At 45.1% G+C, this 18,628-nt stretch overlaps 1 long non-coding RNA gene across 1 annotated transcript; it reads left to right on the forward strand.

Annotated features, from left to right (window-relative positions):
* The first annotated feature begins 9 nt into the window (after nt 1-9).
* Nucleotides 10-18,193, forward strand: LOC128571287 (uncharacterized). The gene is made up of 3 exons (XR_008375728.1): nt 10-246; nt 16,730-16,836; nt 17,960-18,193. It is a non-coding gene; the product is annotated as an uncharacterized LOC128571287 (long non-coding RNA).
* Nucleotides 18,194-18,628: the final 435 nt, after the last annotated feature.

The raw sequence follows: 18,628 nt of genomic DNA on the forward strand, positions 1-18,628 counted from the left end.
AGATAGTCTGGCGTCAAATTTGGTTGGTCCTTGAATGCATGGTGGGACCGTGGAATAACTCCACCGGGTAATCACTGAGGTTAATTTAGGGGTCGGACTGGAGTTGTGTTTCTGGAAAACTGGCCGTATATTGTATATACAGTAGAGGGCAGATTGAAGGTGAAGAGCCTGGGAGCAAGGAGAGGAATCGAGAATATAGTGAATCCTCCCTCCAGAGAAGCAACTATAAGGAACCGAACCTGGGAGGTATGAGGAAAGTAGAAAGAAAACGGTCCTTTCTGGAAGATGGGGAGATGTTAGCCAGTTTTGTGAAAAACGGGGAATTCAAGAGGGAGGGAAAGGTGATGGATTTATGTTTTTCATAGTGGCAATGGATTGATCGTGTGGATGTAGTCTAGAAGGCAGTAGGGGTGCGGGAAATCATGTTAATACGATTTTATTAACATGTTAAGAATTGCTTATAGGAATTCTAGAAATCTTGGCAGTGTCAAGGGAATTTGAGAATCTAACAAGAAATGAAGCCAAATTTTGTTGACTTCATTATTTCAGGAGGAAATAATTATTTCCTCTTGACTCCCAGGCTTATTCATGAAATGTTATGGTTGAATTGCGTCTCTCAGAAAAGATATGTTGAAATCCTTACCCCCAGTACTTCAGAATGTGACCTCTTTTGGAAATAGGGTCATTGTAGGTGTAATTAGTTGAAATGAGGGAACACTGAACTGAGGCAGGAGATAATCCAATATAACTGTTGTTCTTATAAGAGCTCCTGAAACACTGCTCAAGTCTGGCGGTTATTTGTAGAATTCTCAGCTCTCCCACCAGACTCCACTCCTCTAGCCTCAGGATGAACCCAATAAGAGCTCCTTAAATGGATTTGTCTAAAATAAACCCAGGAAGTCTCATGAGAAGATGGAGGCCATCTACAAGCCAAGGAAGGCCGAGGGCTGCCAGTTGTCACCAGAAACTAGGAGAGTGGCATGGAACAGATTCCCCTCAAAGCCCTTAGAAGGAACCAACCCTTACAATACCTTGATTTGGACTTCTAGCCTCCAGGACTGTAAGAGAATAACTTTTTGCTGTTTAAAGCCATCTATCTGGCTCATACACCAGCCACATACACCAGAGCTGGCGTGTTTGAATTCAGCCCAGGCCTGCCAAAACAACAATGACAACTACTACCAAAATAGCTGGACGGTGTGGCGGGTGCCTGTAGTCCCAGCTACTTAGGAGGTTAAGGCAAGAGAACTGCTTAAGCCCAGGAGTTGGAGGTTGCTGTGAGCTGTGATGCCACAGCACTCTACCCAGGGGTGACAGCTTGAGGCTATGTTTAAAAATAAAATGCCATCTATGGTAATTTGTTAGAGCAGACATTGGAAAGTAATACATCGTACATGAGGCCATAGGGCAGGTTGGTGATGCTTTCAGAGGTGGGGTGGTTTCCTGGCAAGACACAATGTATTGCCTATTAACTGCAGGACTGTAGGCAGTTTCTCATCCTCTCTGAACCTCAGCTTCCTCATTTGCAAAGCAGAAATAATGGTACTCGCCTAATGTGGCTGCTTGGAGGATTAACGAGAAACTGGATGCAGAGAACCCAGCACAAAGTAAGAGTTCAAAAACTTTTGGGTTCCCTGTTCAAAGTCACCTCTTCTTGAGAACTAATAATTAATGACCTATGGGGGAAACACCCTCATTCCTGAGAGCAATCATTCAGGATTATACTTTGACCAGAGGCTGAAAAGTGGTCGGGAAAGAGACAACCACTGTGCATGGTTTACTGTAAACCAGAATCAGTGCATTCAGAATGAAAGTCATCATCTTCCTCCAGAAACTAGCTTCTTCTGAACTTCCCTGTTTTTGTCATCCAGATGCAGATCTCCCTGGCTCCTCCTACTTCTTTCAGCATCATGTCTAGCCTGTCATCTAATTTCTGTGTTTCTAAAACTTTTTTAGGCTGAGTGCAGTGGCTTCTAACTGGAATCCCAGCACTTTGGGAGGGATTGAGGTCAGGAGTTTGAGACCAACCTAGCAAAACGCAATCTCTATAAAAATAAAAAAAAAAATCAGTCAGGAACATACAGGCACATACCTATAATCCCACCTACTTGGGAGGCTGAGGCAGGTAGATTGTTTGAGCCCAGGAGTTTGAGGTCACAGTGAACTACGATGACACCATTGCACTCTGGCCTAGGCAACAGTGTGAAACCCTATCTCAAATAAATAAATAAATAAATAAAACTTTTTGACTGTGACCCAGGACATAAATACATACGTGAAATAAAAGCTCCATAAAAAAAAACCCAAAAAAAAACGTGCTGATACCAGAATTTCGCTCTTCAGTAGGTCCTTGGTCTCAGGGATTGGAAGAATGAACCCACAGACCACAGATCAGTGGTAAGATAGGACTTTTATTAGAAGGGGGGTGGCGCCTGTGCTCAAGGAGTAGGGCGCCGGTCCCATATGCCAGAGGTGGCAGGTTCAAACCTAGCCCCGGCCAAAAAACCAAAAAAAAAAAAAAAAAGTTAGAAAGGAATACGGAAAATGTGAAAAGCACCAGCGCTTCTGGAAGGGGGGAAGAACTGAAGAACCCCTTCTGGGGCCTAGAGAATGGGGGGCTCCCTGTCTGGCCCTGAGTGGTAGAATCCTGTATCATTGCTGTGCTTTTACCCATGATGCACCCTGAAAATTTCTATTTCCTCCTTTTTTTTACAAAACTGGTCCATTTTTTTTTTTTTTTTTTTTTGTAGAGACAGAGTCTCACTGTACCGCCCTCGGGTAGAGTGCCGTGGCATCACACAGCTCACAGCAACCTCTTAACTCCTGGGCTTACGCGATTCTCTTGCCTCAGCCTCCCAGGCAGCTGGGACTACAGGCGCCCGCCACAACGCCCGGCTATTTTTTGGTTGCAGTTTGGCCGGGGCTGGGCTTGAACCCGCCACCCTCGGCATATGGGGCCGGCGCCCCACTCACTGAGCCACAGGAGCCGCCCTAAAACTGGTCCATTTTTAAACCTGCAGGATGTTGAGTGCAGATATCTTCTAGATACATAAGTCTGAAGGTAGGCAAAGGGCTGAGCCGGAATCTAGATTTTGGAGTTGACTAACTCTTGGGCTCAAGCAATTCTCTTGCCTCAGCATTCTGAGTAGCTGGGACTACAGGCGGATCTCTCTCTAGCATATAGAGATGGTACTTTACCCATGAGAGAAGATGGGGTGAGCCAGGGAGGAGAAAATCACAGAGTGGCAAGGAGAGAACTTCTTAGGGGCACCAGCATTAGTGTGGGTAGAGGATTCAGATTCCCAAAAAGATCAAGAAGCAAGAGATATTTAAATAGAAACAAGATAAAGTCAAGTGAAAGAGATTAAGGACATAAAGAATTTTGAGAAGGAAACTTTTTTTTTTAACAGAGTCTCTGGCTCAGCTCCCATAGCCATAGTGGTTACACTGCCAGCCACATACATCAAGGTGGCAGGTTCAAATCCGGCCTGGGCCAGCTAAACAACTGCAATAAAAGAATAGCTGGGAGTTGTGGCAGGCACCTGTAGTCCCAGCTAATTAGGAGGCTGAGGCAAGAGAATCACTTAAGCCTGTGGTTCTCAACCTTCCTATTACCTCCTAATGCTGCAACCCTTTAATACAGTTCCTTTTTTTTTTTTTGGTAGAGACAGAGTCTCACTTTATGGCCCTCGGTAGAGTGCCGTGGCCTCACACAGCTCACAGCAACCTCCAACTCCTGGGGCTTAAGCGATTCTCTTGCCTCAGCCTCCCGAGTAGCTGGGACTACAGGCGCCCGCCACAACGCCTGGCTATTTTTTGGTTGCAGTTTGGCCGGGGCCGGGTTTGAACCCGCCACCCTCGGTATATGGGGCCAGCGCCTTACCGACTGAGCCACAGGCGCCGCCCATTAATACAGTTCCTTATGTGGTGGTGACCCCCAACCATAAAATTATTTTCATTGCTACATCGTAACTGTAATTTTGCTGCTGTTATGAATCGTGATGTAAATATCTGATATGCAGGATGTATTTTCATTTTTACAAAGGGATCGCAACCCACAGGTTGAGAACCACTGACATAAGCCCAAGAGGTTGCGGTGAGCTGTGACACCACGGCACTCTACCAAGGGCGACATAGTGAGACTCTGTCTAAAAAACAAAACAAAACAACAAAAGAAAACCCAGAGTCTCACTCTTGTCACCTTGGGTAGAGTGCCATGGCATCATAGCTCACAGTTACCTCAAACTGTTGGCCTCAAGAGATCCTTTTGCTTCAACCTCCTAAGTAGTGGGGACTATAGGCATCTACCTAGCTTTTCTATTTTTACTTTTTTTTTTTTTGAGGCAGAATTTCACTTTGTCACCCCCCGTAGAGTGCCCTGGCATCATAGCTCACTAACTCTTGGGCTCAAGCAATTCTTGCCTCAGCCTTCTGAGTAGCTGGGACTATAGGCGCCCGCCACAATGCTGGGCTTTTTTTAGAGATAGGGTCTCACTCTAGCTCAGGTCTCAAACTCCTGAGCTCAGGAGATCCGTCCATCTCAGCCTCCCAAAGTGCTGGGATTACAGGTGTGAGCCACTGCTACTGTGACCCCGCACACACTTTTTTTTGAGGCAGAGTCTCACTTTGTCACCCTCGGTAGAGTGCCGGGGCATCATACCTCATAGCGACCTCAAACTCTTGGGCTCAAGCGATCCTTTTACATCAGCCTCCCGAGTAGCTGTGACTTCAGGCATCCGCCATAATGCCCAGCTACTTTGTTTTTTTTTTTTTTTTTGTAGAGACAGAGTCTCACTTTATGGCCCTCAGGTAGAGTACTGTGGCGTCACAGCTCACAGCAACCTCCAACTCCTGGGCTTAGGCGATTCTCCTGCCTCAGCCTCCCGAGTAGCTGGGACTACAGGCGCCCACCACAACGCCCAGCTATTTTTTGGTTGCAGTTTGGCCGGGGCCGGGTTTGAACCCGCCACCCTCGGTATATGGGGCCGGCGCCTTACTGACTGAGCCACAGGCGCCGCCCATGCCCAGCTACTTTTAGAGACAGGGTCTCCTTGCTCCCGCTGAGCTCCAACTCCTGAGCTGAAGTAATCTACCCGCCTCAGCCTTAGAGAGCTAGGATTACAGGCATGTGACCACGCCCAGCCTTGTTATAAATAAAGTTCAAGAAACTGGACACTCTGAGGACCAAGATGTCAGTAAATGACTCAGTGTACAAAGTACACTTAGTAAAACACTTAGTGACTAATTATACATTTAATCTAAAGTAAACATGCTTTGAAGATATAACCACTTTAAGATAAGAAGATATCGGGCGGCGCCTGTGGCTCAGTCGGTAAGGCGCCGGCCCCATATACCGAGGGTGGCGGGTTCAAACCCAGCCCCGGCCAAAATGCAACCAAAAAATAGCCGGGCGTTGTGGCGGGCGCCTGTAGTCCCAGCTACTCGGGAGGCTGAGGCAAGAGAATGGCTTAAGCCCAGGAGTTGGAGGTTGCTGTGAGCTGTGTGAGGCCACGGCACTCTACCAAGGGCCATAAAGTGAGACTCTGTCTCTACAAAAAAAAAAAAAAGAAGATATTGTGTAACCTTGTAACCTGTAAATAAAAATCTGTTTAACATATACTATGGTAAATAATAACATGGCTGACACAGGCTTTTACTGTAAGAATACAGGGAGGCGCCTGTGGCTCAAAGGAGTAGGGTGCTGGCCCCATATGCCGGAGGTGGCGGGTTCAAGCCCAGCCCTGGCCAAACACTGCAAAAAAAAAAAAAAAAAAAAAAGAATACAAATATAACAAAGAAAAACAGGAGAACAGAGCAGCTTTTTGAGGACACAGGGTGGATTGGGTTTTCTACTTTGGAAAACTGGCAATTTCTGCTAAAGCTGAAGATGTATATATTGTATGGCCCAGCCCTGTGCCCCGGGTGTGTATCCATAAGAATACAAACATACGTGCCCTAACAGACATGCAAGAGGTTGAATCAAATGTATAAAACTGCCAATATTGACACTTATTGGCTTGTGAAAATGGCAATTTCACATAGTTAAGCCTAATTACAAGAATGTTCACAGGAGTACTGTTCATATTAGCCAAAACCTGGAATAGTTGAATGTCAGATCATTGTGTATATATGAACAAACCTCAGTGATACCCAGCAACATAGATAAATCTCACAAACATGATATTGAGTGAAAGAAACCACACACTTTATATGTAAAGTACAAAAACAAAGTAATCTAATCTGTGGTGAGAAAAATCAGATTACCTTTGGGGGCTATTCACTGAAGAGGGAACGGAAACCTTTGAGGATGCTGGTTATGCATTTTTTTTTTATTTTTTATCTTTTATATTATGAAACAGAGTCTCACTATGTTGCCTTCGGTAGAGTGCCTTTGCTTAACAGTTCACAGCAATTTCAGACTCTTGGGCTTAAATGATTCTCTTGTCTCAGCCTCTCAAGTAGCTGGGACTACAGGCGCCTGCCACAATGCCCAGCTATTTTTTGGCTGTAGTTGTCATCGTTGTTTGGCAGGCCTGGGCTGGGTTTGAACCCGCCAGCTCCAGAGTATGTAGCTGGCACCCTCGCTGCTGAGCTATAGGTGCTGAACCTGGTTACACTTTTTTTAAATACACTTTGCAAAATTCTTCAAGATATATGCTAATGATTTGTATGCTTTTCTATATTTGTTTTATCCAATAAAAGATTATTTAAAAGTTTAATTCTCCACATTATTTTGATTTAGATATGCATCCTATAAGGTTTGAATATTTACTTAGTGATATAACCTATTTTATGTAGTTCTCAAAGCCATTCACCTCCTTAAATGCAGCTAGAATCTGATGTAAAGGCACCAATTCTTGGACAAATCATTCAGGGCAAGGAGCATATAGTATATCTGATTGCTGCGTTCCCCATCAACCCCCAGGGCCTTTTTTTTTTTTGAGATAGAGCCTCAAGCTATCGCCCTGGTAGAGTACTGTGGCGTCACAGCTCACAGCAACCTCCAACTCCTGGGCTCAAGCAATTCTCTTGCCTCCGCCTCCCAAGCAGCTGGGATTACAGGCACTGCCACAACGCCTGGCTATTTTTTTAGGGGGGTTGCAGCTGTCCTTGTTGTTTGGCGGGCCCGGGCTGGATTTTAACCCACCAGCTCAGGTGTATGTGGCTGGCACCTTAGCCGCTTGAGCCACAGGTGCTGAGTTCCTCAGGGACATTTTGTAGAGGAAAGAGAATTGTCCTACTAATCTCAGTCTGGAAACATTTTTGGATTTTTTTCTGCTTTTATGATATATATATATCATAAAAGATATATATATATATTTTTTTTTTTAGAGACAGAGTATCACTTGATCACCCTTAGTAGAGTGCTGTGGCATCACAGCTCACAACAACCTCAAACTCCTGGGCTTGGGTGATTCTCTTGCCTCAGCCTCCCGTGTAGCCAGGACTACAGGCACCCACCACAACACCCGGCTATTTTTTGTTGCAGTTTGGCCGGGGCCGGGTTCAAACTCACCACACTCAGTATATGGGGCTGGCACCCACTGAGCCACAGGCACCACCCATATAATATATTTTTTCTTCATTATTATCCATAACTAAAATTAGGTAAATTTTCAAAATAAAAAATATCATTCTGGGGTGGCACCTGTGGCTCAAGGAGTAGGACGCCAGTCCCATATGCCAGAGGTGGCGGGTTCAAACCCAGCCCCGGCCAAAAACCACAAAAAAAAAAAAAAATATATATATATATATCATTCTGAGGGGAGTGGGAGGATGGGTGGAGGGAGGGTAATTGGTAGGACCACACCTACAGTACATCTTACAAGGGTACATGTGAAACTTACTAAATGTGGAATATAAATGTCTTAACACAATAACTAAGAAAATGCCAGGAAGGCTATGTTAATCAATGTGATGAAAATATGTCAAATTGTATATAAAACCAGTGTATGGTGCCCCATGATTGCATAAATGTACACAGCTATGATAGAAAGAAAGAAAGAGAAAGAGAAAAAAAGGAAGGAAAGGAAAGAAAGAAAGAAAAGGAAGGAAAGAAAAAAGAAAGAAAGAAATTTTTAAAATTTAAAAAAAACATCATTCTGGCTAGGCATAGTGGCTCACCTCTGTAAACCTAGTACTCTGGGAGGCCGAGGCAGGTGGATTGCCTGAGTTCAGGAGTTCAAGACCTACCTGAGCATGAGTGAGACCCCATCTCTAAAAAAATAGCTGAGCGTTGTGGCGGATGCCTTAAATCCCAGCTACTCAACTACTTGGGAGGCTGAAGCAAGAGAATCACTTAAGCCCAAGAGTTTGAGGTTGATGTGAACTGTGATGCCACAGCACTCTACTGAGGGCGACATAGTGAGACTCTGTCTTAAAAAAAAAAAAAAGAATACTTGGGCTTGTGCTCTGACACTGGGATATATTACATATATCTCTCCCTCCCTCCCTTCCTTCAGAGAATCTCACTCTGTCATCCTGGGTAGAGTGCTGTGGCATCATTGTAGCTCACAGCAACCGCAAACTGTTGGGCTCAGGCAATCTTCCTGCCTCAGCCTACCAAGTAGCTGGGACTACAGGCACCCATCACGATGCCCAACTCTTGCTCAGGCTGGTCTCGAACTCCTGAGCTCAAGCAATCCACCTGTCTCAACCTCCTAGAGTGCTAGGATTACAGGCGTGAGCCACCATGCCTGGCCCTCTCCATTTATTTCCACGAGAACCATTTTCTCTTTTGCAAAATAAAGCTCAAAGTATCACTCTTACAAGGTCATTGCGGGAATAAAATTGTATAGATGACTGGAAAAATAGAAAATATTATACAATAAGAGTTGTTATTGATTGGATAACTGATTATATAGATTAAAATGAGGTGTGATGGTCTAAGAAATGACCTGAAGAGGAAAATACCCAGATGCTTGATAAAATTACCTTTTATGTCATTGTTTTAGGTATAACTAAAGGAAATAGAAGTTTTGGATTTTTTTTTTTTTTTTTGGTAGAGACAGAGTCTGACTTTACTGCCTTCAGTAGAGTGCCATGATGTCACAGGACTCACAGCAACCTCTAGCTCTTGGGCTTCAGTGATTCTCCTGCCTCTCAGGCTTCGGAGCAGCTGGGATTACAGGCACCTGCCACAACGCCCGGCTATTTTTTGGTTGTAGTTCAGCCAGGGGTGGGTTTGAACCCGCCACCCTCGGTATATGGGGCCGGCGCCCTACTCACTGAGCCACAGGCGCCACTGAAGTTTTGGATTTTTTTTTCTTTTTGTTTGTTTGTTTTTGGCCAGGGCTGGGTTTGAACTCGCCACCTCCGGCATATGGGACCGGCGCCCTACTCCTTGAGCCACAGGCACTGCCCGAAGTTTTGGATTTTTAAACCCAGTTTTAAAACTCTAGTTCCATACAGGAGCATCCCAGTGTTCAAATCAAATTTCCAACAGGTGTCACTCTAATCCCTGCAGTCCTAGTTGTGACTGAAGCCCTAAGGCCACACTGTGTTCCAGGTAATGACAGAACATGCAGACAATTATCCTGTGACTACTCAGGACTTATTTTCTTGCACTTCAGATTCCACAGACAGATTTTTCAGCTCTCTGGATCTGTTGGTTCATTGCATTCTACTCAGAATGCAAATTCCAGTAAACCAGACTGCCTCTGTAATGGGTGTCTCGACTCCACTCAATGCAACCACCATGCTTTTTAATTGTGGCAAAGTTCACATGACATAAAATTCATCATTTTAGCCATTTTATTGCACAATTCAGTGGCAGTTAGTACATTTACAATGCTGGGCAAGCATCACCATTGTCTAGTTCCAGAAGATTTGCAACACCCTCCAAAGGAATCCCCATACCCTTCAAGCAGTTGCCTCCCTCACTCCCTGGAAATCCCTAATTTGCTTTCTGTCTCTATGGAGTTTCCTATTCTGGATATTTCATATAACTGGATCAACCAACATTTTTTCAGGCCTGGCACTTGCTAGGCACCAAGGGCACAAAATGAATATTGACAATCTGTTCTTGACCAGCTCACTGCTGAGTGGAACAAAACAAGTTAAAAAAACAACAACCATGGCACAATGTGATAATGGCTGTGGATATGAATATCATGGGAATGTAGGTGAGGATGCTAAGGGCAAGCTGTATGAAGTAGGGTTTGAATTGAGGCATGGGGGGAGGAGTTTGCTTAACCCCTTCGAGGCCCTGCAGGAGGTTGGTGTAGAGGAGGAGAGAGCCAGGGTAGGAGAGGAAGCAGCATGAACAAGGCACAAAGGCCTGGAGTTGGACATCTCTATGCTCAAAGCAAGTGGACAAAGCCCATACCAAGCATGTTGCCACCCCAGGGCCTTTGCACTAGCTGTTACCATCCCCTGGGACTCTCTGCTCTCAAATAGCTGCCAGGTTGGCTGAACCCCCTCCTTCAGATCCTTGCTTAAATATCACCTCCTCGGAGAGGACTCCTTTTACCTCCCTATCAAAATAACATCTCTCTATCCCCTGACTCTGTTTCTTTCGTTTGACAGCTCTTATGACCCTTCCCCCATATTATACACAGGATGACCATAAACACCATGTTAAATTTAAAATAGTATGCAATTTAAAAATGCACACAAACTTCATGGGCAACCTATGCATATGTAATATATATGTATATTTGTTTCTTTATTCATGTTTTATTTCCACAACTTGAGGATAAGCTCCACAAAGGCAGCTCTCTCTCTAGCTATGTGGCTCTGTCCTAGAACTCGTAACAGTGACTGCCACATAGCGGGTGCCCCCTAAATATTTAAGGACTGAATAAGCGAACACGTTGGCAGTATTGCAGCGGGAAGTTCCTCTGAGCTGATTCCTGTTGTTGAAGATAAAGTGATATTGAACAGGGATATATACAAGCAAACCCAACCAGATCCGCTGCTCCATGCTCAGCTGTTTCTCTTGCCTGCTTGTTATTTATTTCCTTCAGAAAGACGAAAACACTTTGCGATCCCAACTCCTCTCACTTTATTGTTTATTATTATTATTATTATTTGACCAATACTCATTTTTTTGCTTATTTAGCAAACATCGAATCCCTTCTATGTGGCAGAGAGGTGCTGGGGATACAAAGAAAACAAGTGACCCAACCCTTGTCTTTGTGAGGTTTAAAGGAGTGAGGGAGACAGTCAAACAGCAAGGAATTGTAGTCAATGTTATGCTTGAGAATACTGTTTTTGTTCTTTTTTTTTTTAGAGACAGAGTCTCACTTTGTTGCCCTCGGTACAGTGCCATGGTGTCACAGCTCACAGCCACCTCCAGCTCTTGGGCTTACGCGATTCTCTTGCCTCAGCCTCCGGAGCAGCTGGGACTACAGGCGCCCGCCACAACGCCCAGCTATTTTTTTGTTGCAGTTTGGCCGGGGCCGGGTTTGAACCCGCCACCCTCCGTATACAGGGCCGGTGCCCTACTCAGTGAGCCACAGGCACTGTCCAAAAGAATATTGTTTTAACAATGGGAAAAGGTGTGGACACAAAGATGCTCATTACAGCATTACATATTAACGGCAAAAAGTCACAATCTATATGTCCAACAGTAACGAAAGACACATATTCCACGGACTGTCACGTCGCCATTAAAACAATTCATGAAACCTCCATAATATATAATACAAGGCTATTACATAAAGAAAGTAAAAAAAGGGATATAATGTTGTATGAAAAATATGGTCCAAATCATATTTAAATATGTATAAAAGACCAGAAGGAAATTCACAAACGTGTTAATGATGGTTGGTAGCAGAATTATTAAATCATGGTATTAGGTTGAACTGCATGATATTGCCGTTAAAAAAATGTATTAGTTATTTAATCAGGTTCTTTGTAAGAAATTTACAACACCAATTTGTGGGGATAAACTCCATTCATCAGGGCAAACACAGATGACAGATAGCCCTGGAGGTGAGGAATAGCTTTCTTTTTTTTTTTTTTTTAATTGTTTGGGATTCATTGAGAGTACAGAGAATTAGGTTACGCTGATTGCATTTGTTAGATAAAGTCCCTCTTATAGTTGTGTCCTGACCCCAAGATGTGTGCCATACACTGTGATTCCCCCTCTCCCCACTTGTTCATTCTCCTACCCACCCCTTGTATTGACTCATCTACTGGGTTCATATTGGCATATGGAGTACACTGGATTCTTGCTTCTCCATTCTTGTGATGCTTTACTAAGAAGAAAGTGTTCCACCTCCACCCAGGTTAATACAAAAGACATAAAGTCTCCGGGTGGCGCCTGTGGCTCAAGGAGTAGGGTGCCAGTCCCATATGCCAGAGGTGGCGGGTTCAAACCTAGCCCTGGCCAAAATCCAAAAAAAAAAAAAAGATATAAAGTCTCCATCTTTTTTAGTGATATAGCTTTCATTTTTGGTAAAATTTCTGAGTCCATAATTTTCTGATCAATGATGCATGGCTCTGTAAGCTCCTATTTCTCTTTTTCTGTGTCGAAGACCTCACCGTCCTGGGGCTGGGCTTCTGCAGCTGCTGCTTCTTGAAGTAAATAAACACCAGTAAGATGTTTTGAGAGTTTCACATCGCTGATATCAATTTTTGCGGAGTGGCAGTGACAAATTCCCAGTGTATTCTTTGCAGAGAAACTAGATTGAGGATCAGAGGTCCACACACAACTAACAAGCCACTAAAACCACCCTCTTGCCTCTGTGGTGCCAAGTGAGGAAGACCAGAAGGGTCCCTCATATTTTTTTTTTCTTTTGAGACAGAGTCTCACTCTGTTACCCAGGCTAGAACACCATGGCCTCAACCTTGCTTATAGCAACCTCAAACTCCTGGGTCCAAGTGATCCTCCTTTCCTCAGGCTCCCAAGTAGCTTGGACTACAGGCACCTGCCATAACACCCAGGTAATTTTTCTGTTTTTAGTAGAGATGGAGTCTGGCTCTTGCTCAGTCTGGTCTCAAACTCCAGAGCTCAACTGATGCCCCCACCTTGGTCTCCCAGAGTGCCAGGATTACAGCCATGAGCCACCATGCCTGGCCAACAACAGTACCTATTTTGTAAGTCAGTTTCGTAAGGTTCAACCTAATATTAATATATTGGTGAAAAGGGCCCAAGGCAAACTTGGATTCAAATTCCAGCTTCAGTACGCATTATTCAGTCTGCATCACCCCTGTTGTATAACCTCTCTCTCAACCACAGTTGTCTCATCTGTAAAATGGGCATAAAAATATATCTCAATGTGGTGGTGACAATTAAATGGAATAATGCATGTAAGGTGCATACCGCCACCCCTGAATAATTGGTGGCCATAATCATGAGTGATGTTTTCTTTCTTCTTTACTGTATTTTCCTTTTTTTTTTTTTTTTTGAGACAGAATCTCAGTTTGTTGCCCTCGGTAGAGTGCCCTGGTGTTATAGCTCACAGCAACCTCAGACTCTTGGGCTCAGCGATTCTCTTGCCTCAGCCTCCCAAGTAGCTGGGACTACAGGTGCCCGCCACAACGACCAGCTCTTTTTAGAGATGAGGTCTCACTCTAGCTCAGGCTGGTCTCAAACCTGTGAGCTCAAGCGATCTGCCCACCTCAGCCTTCCAGATGCTGGGATTACAGGCATGAGCCACCGTACCCAGCCAACTTTACAGTATTTTCCAAATTTCCTGTAATTAACAATTGTAGCTTTGTTTCTTTAATTCTAAAGCTAATAAACATAATTAGTTAATTTTCAAAGGGGCTGGCTCCATTCTCTGGGGATCTTGAGCCAGTTCCTGGGAATGTGGTTCAAGGCTTTCTTCCAGCCCTGCTGCGGCTTGGCTGGACAAAGACAGTGATCTGAGAACGGGGCTGGATGTTTGTGCTTGGAGGGACCCTGGGAGCTTTATATACAGAGGACGCTCTGTCCCAGGGCCTGAACCACTCCCTCTGTCCAGCATCTGCTGTATGGACTGACCTCCTAGAGCAGGCATCCTCAAACTTTTTTTTTTTTTTTTGTAGAGACAGAGTCTCACTTTACTGCCCTCGGTAGAGTGCCGTGGCGTCACACGGCTCACAGCAACCTCTAACTCTTGGGCTTATGTGATTCTCTTGCCTCAGCCTCCTGAGCAGCTGGGACTACAGGCGCCCACCACAACGCCTGGCTATTTTTTTGTTGTTGTTGCAGTTCATCCGGGGCTGGGTTTGAACCCACCACCCTCGGTATATGGGGCCGGCGCCCTACTCACTGAGCCACAGGTGCTGCCCATCCTCAAACTTTTTAAACAGGGGGCCAATTCACTGTCCCTCAGACCTCTGGAGGGCAGGACTAAAAACTATGAACAAATTCCTGTATCTTATTTTGAAGTAAAAAACAAAATGGGAACAAATACAATTCACACCACTTCGTGTGGCCCACGGGCCGCAGTTTGAGGACGCCTACGCTAAGGAGACCTACCCTACCCTCAAATGCGGGGTCACAGCACTCAGTGTCTGCCTGGGTCATGACAGCCTTTGGTCCACTGCTCTTCCCTTAGGCGCTGCTTCTGGGTCTGAACACAGAAGCTAAGCTCAATTTTCATCATGGCCAATACCCAGAGGGCTACAATGTCTGTTTGGGGTGGAGAAAAAGTTTTGGAAATAAATAGTGGTGGAAATAAAGGATGCAAACTTTTAGTTATAAGATGAACAAGTTAAGGTACAGTGTAAGTGGTGATGGATGTGTTCGTTGACGTCCTTCTGCTAATCATTACACAAAAGTATACACATCAGGCCAGGTGCAATGGCTCACACCTGTAATCCTACTACTCTGGGAAACTGAGGTGAGAAGATCCCTTGCACTTAGGAGTTTGAGACTTGCCTGACCAAGAGGGAGACCCCCATCTCTACTAATAATAGAAAAAACTAGATGGGTGTCATGGTAGGTGCCTATGGTCCCAGATACTCAGGAGGCTGAGACAGGAGGATCACTCGAACCCAGGAGTTTGAGGTTGCCATGAGCTGGGCTGATGCCACAGCACTCTACCCAGTGTGACAGAGTGAGACTCTGTTTCCCCCCCAAAAAAGAAAAATCATCACATGGAATATATACAATCTTATTTGTCAATTAAACACTTTAAAAAAGAGTAGTGATAATGACACATTGTGAATACAACTGAATGCAATTGATGCTGCTGAATAGTACATTTAAAGTGGCTAATTAATATTATATAAATTTTACCACAATCTTTTAAAGAAAAAAAATTCAGGATGAAAACACCAACAGGAGAGAGGATTTCATGAAAAAATCTAGGCTGGACCAAAACCATGACAGGCGACCTGGCTTAGGCCCCGTTCTGCTCCCTGTTCTCCTCCATGACCTTCAGTAACTTAACTCCTGAAGGGTGGCCATGAAGATCAAATATGGTCAAATGTGTGAAATTCTTTTTAAAACATTCAAAATTGTTTTAGGTTTTTTTGTTCGGTTTGTTTTTTTTGCAGAACCATCATCATAGCTCACAGCAACCTCTAGCTCCTGGGCTCAAGCAATCCTCCTGCCTCAGGCTCCCAAGTAGCTGGGCCTACAGGACATACCCAGCTAATTTTCCTAATTTTATTTTAGTTATGGATTCTTGCTGTGTTTCCCAGGCTGGTCTTGAACTCATGGCCTCAAGTGATTCTCCCTCTATTTTTTTTTTAAGAGATGAGTCTCACTTTGTTGCCCTCGGTAGAGTGCTATGGCGTCACAGCTCACAGCAACTTCCAGCTCTTGGATTTAGGTGATTCTCTTGCCTCACCCTCCCGAGTAGCTGGGACCTTAGGCACCCACCACAATGCCCGGCTATTTTTTGCTGCAGTTTGGCCAGGGCTGGGTTTGAACCCACCACCCTCAGTATATGGGGCCGACGCTTTACTGACTGAGCCACAAGTGCCGCCTGATTCTCCCTCTTTAACCTCCCCAAATGCTGGGATTTTTCAGGTGTGAGCCAATGCACCTAACATCAATAATTAATTGCCAGGCAGCACCTTTGGCTCAGTGGGTATATACTGGCCCCATATACTGAGGGTGGAGGGTTTAAACCTGGCCCTGGCTAAACCGCAACCAAAAAAAATAGCCTGGCGTTGTGGCGGATGCCTGTAGTCCCAGCTACTAGGGAGGCTGAGGCAAGAGAATCGCCTAAGCCCAAGAGCTGGAGGTTGCTGTGAGCTGTGACGCCACAACACTCTACCAACGGTGACAAAGTGAGACTCTATCTCTAAAATAATAATAATAATAATAATAATTAATTACCATTATTGTCCCATCACTACCAAAAGAAGAAAGAAGGAAAGAAAGGAAATTATTTTGTTTTGAGGATGCCTGAAATTCCACTTTAAGGCTTGGGTTATGTTAAATGGAAACTTCCAGAAATCGGGAAGGGAAAAAGGAAAACTAAAGGAACTTCTTTTTTTTTTTTTTTGTAGAGACAGAGTCTCACTTTATGGCCCTCCGTAGAGTGCCGTGGCCTCACACAGCTCACAGCAACCTCCAACTCCTGGGCTTAAGCGATTCTCTTGCCTCAGCCTCCCGAGTAGCTGGGACTACAGGCGCCCGCCACAACGCCCAGCTATTTTTATTTTTTGTTGCAGTTTGGCCGGGGCTGGGTTTGAACCCGCCACCCTTGGCATATGGGGCCGGCGCCTTACCGACTGAGCCACAGGCGCCGCCCAACTAAAGGAACTTCTAAATCTCTAGCTCCTCACTGTAAACCAGATGCTATATTTCCTTCCTTCCTTTTCTTTTTTTTCATTTTAGACAGAGTCTTACTCTGCTGTCCCAGGCTAGAGTGCTGTGGTGTTACCCTAGCTCACAGCAACCTCCAACTCTTGGAGTCAAGTGATCCTCCTGCCTCAGCCTCCCAAGTAGGTGGGACTACAGGTGACCACCACACAGCACCCAGCTAAATTTTCTATTTTTAGTAGAGATGTGGTCTTGCTCTTGCTCAGGCTGATCTCAAAGTCCTCAAGCAATCCTTCAGCCTCAGTCTCCCAGAGTGCTAGGATTACAGGCATGAGCCACTGCACCTGACCAGATGTTGTATTTTCTCTTGGTTTGGCTTTTGTGGATTGCCCAGGGAGGGGGAAGTGAGACTCAAAATGTCAGAGGAGAGCAGCTTAGAGGAGCAAAGGATCAGAAATGGGAAGGCTGAGGAGCCAAAGAGCCACCCCCAACATCACAGTTCACCCCAGTTTCAGGCAGATGAGAAATGCCCTTGGCTTGTCTCCTCTTTCCACCCCGCCTTTCCCTTCATACTTTAGGTTGCCTTTTCCATTTTTCTCGTGGGAGATCTATTTCTGTCTTTTTTTTTTTTTCATCTAAAACAACATAAATGAATCATCTTTCAGTCTGTTTAGTAAACAGCCCATGCCCCCTGACCCCAGCTGTCTCTCTCACTGCTTCCTCTGTGGCTGCGCCTGAGCTGGGCCTCACCTCCTCACAAGCAAGACCCCTCAAGGCTGGTTATTCTTGGGAATTTCTCTCCATCCCCACCCCCTGCTGTCCTGGCAGCTAGACCTCCACCCTGGGGGAGGATGGGAACTAATAGCATTCCAAATGACAGTTCCATTAGTCGACCAGAGAGATAGCAGAAGCAAGGGAACCACTTCCAAACTGTGTTTAGAGGGCTTTGTGTGCCAACTCAGCGACCCTCTTAGTGGGTCTTGAAATCCTTATTTTACAAATTTACAAATGAGGAGTTCAAGACTCAAGGAAGTAAAAGAACTTGCCCAAAGATAAACAGCTGGGCAGCGACACAGCCAACATTTAAACCATGAATAAAATAAAATAAAATAGAACTTGAATTTCTAGATTCCTAGATTCATTCCATTATACCATGTTGCCCTGCACAGGTCCGGTCATCTAGAATATCAACTGCAATCTGTCAGGATGGAAACCTGGCACCTGTGTGCATTAAGTCCCATGCATATGATAGATGCATGTTTATCCACAGAGGAGAGAGAGGCTCTATAGTCTGTATTTTACCAGGAGCCCCAGGAGTCACCGAGGATGATGTCAAGGAATGACAAGTCTCCAGAACAGGGGAAGGAGATTAACGAAATGCCCAAATTCATCACCACCTACACCCCACCCTCACTTCATGGTGCTGGAACTTCACAGATGGACGTGCCCAGCTGGGTGTCCACCTCTCTGGTGAATGCAATCATGCAACTATTTATTGGACTTAAAAATGTGCAGGTGCTGTTTCTAGGAGCTGTGAAGGATAAAGAAGAAATAAATCGCTGAGGTTAAAATTTTGAGTGTGGCATGTGTTTGGCGGCAAGGGGTGGAATTAACACAAGTATATAAATAACTGTGATGCAAGATAGAAAATGCTCTGGACAGTGGCTACTGCAGTGGTTTACGCTTGTAATCTCAGCGCTTTGGGAGGCCCAGGAGGGGAGGATAGCTCCGGGCCAGCCAGAGCAACACAGCAACAGAGTGGGACCCCCATGTCTATGAGGAGGGGGTGGAGGAAAAGGAGAAAGAGGAAGCAAAGTTAGCCAGGCGTCATGGTGGGCGCCTGTAGTTCCAGCTACTCAGGAGGCCGAGGCAGGAGGATCACTTGAGCCCATTAGTTCCAGGCTGCAGGGGGGCTATGAATCCTCCCACAAGTATTTCAACCGCGATTTCTGGATTCATGGAGTGGGTGACAGA

The sequence above is a fragment of the Nycticebus coucang genome, chromosome 18, assembly GCF_027406575.1.
Source record: "Nycticebus coucang isolate mNycCou1 chromosome 18, mNycCou1.pri, whole genome shotgun sequence".
Classification (NCBI taxonomy): Eukaryota; Metazoa; Chordata; class Mammalia; order Primates; family Lorisidae; genus Nycticebus; species Nycticebus coucang.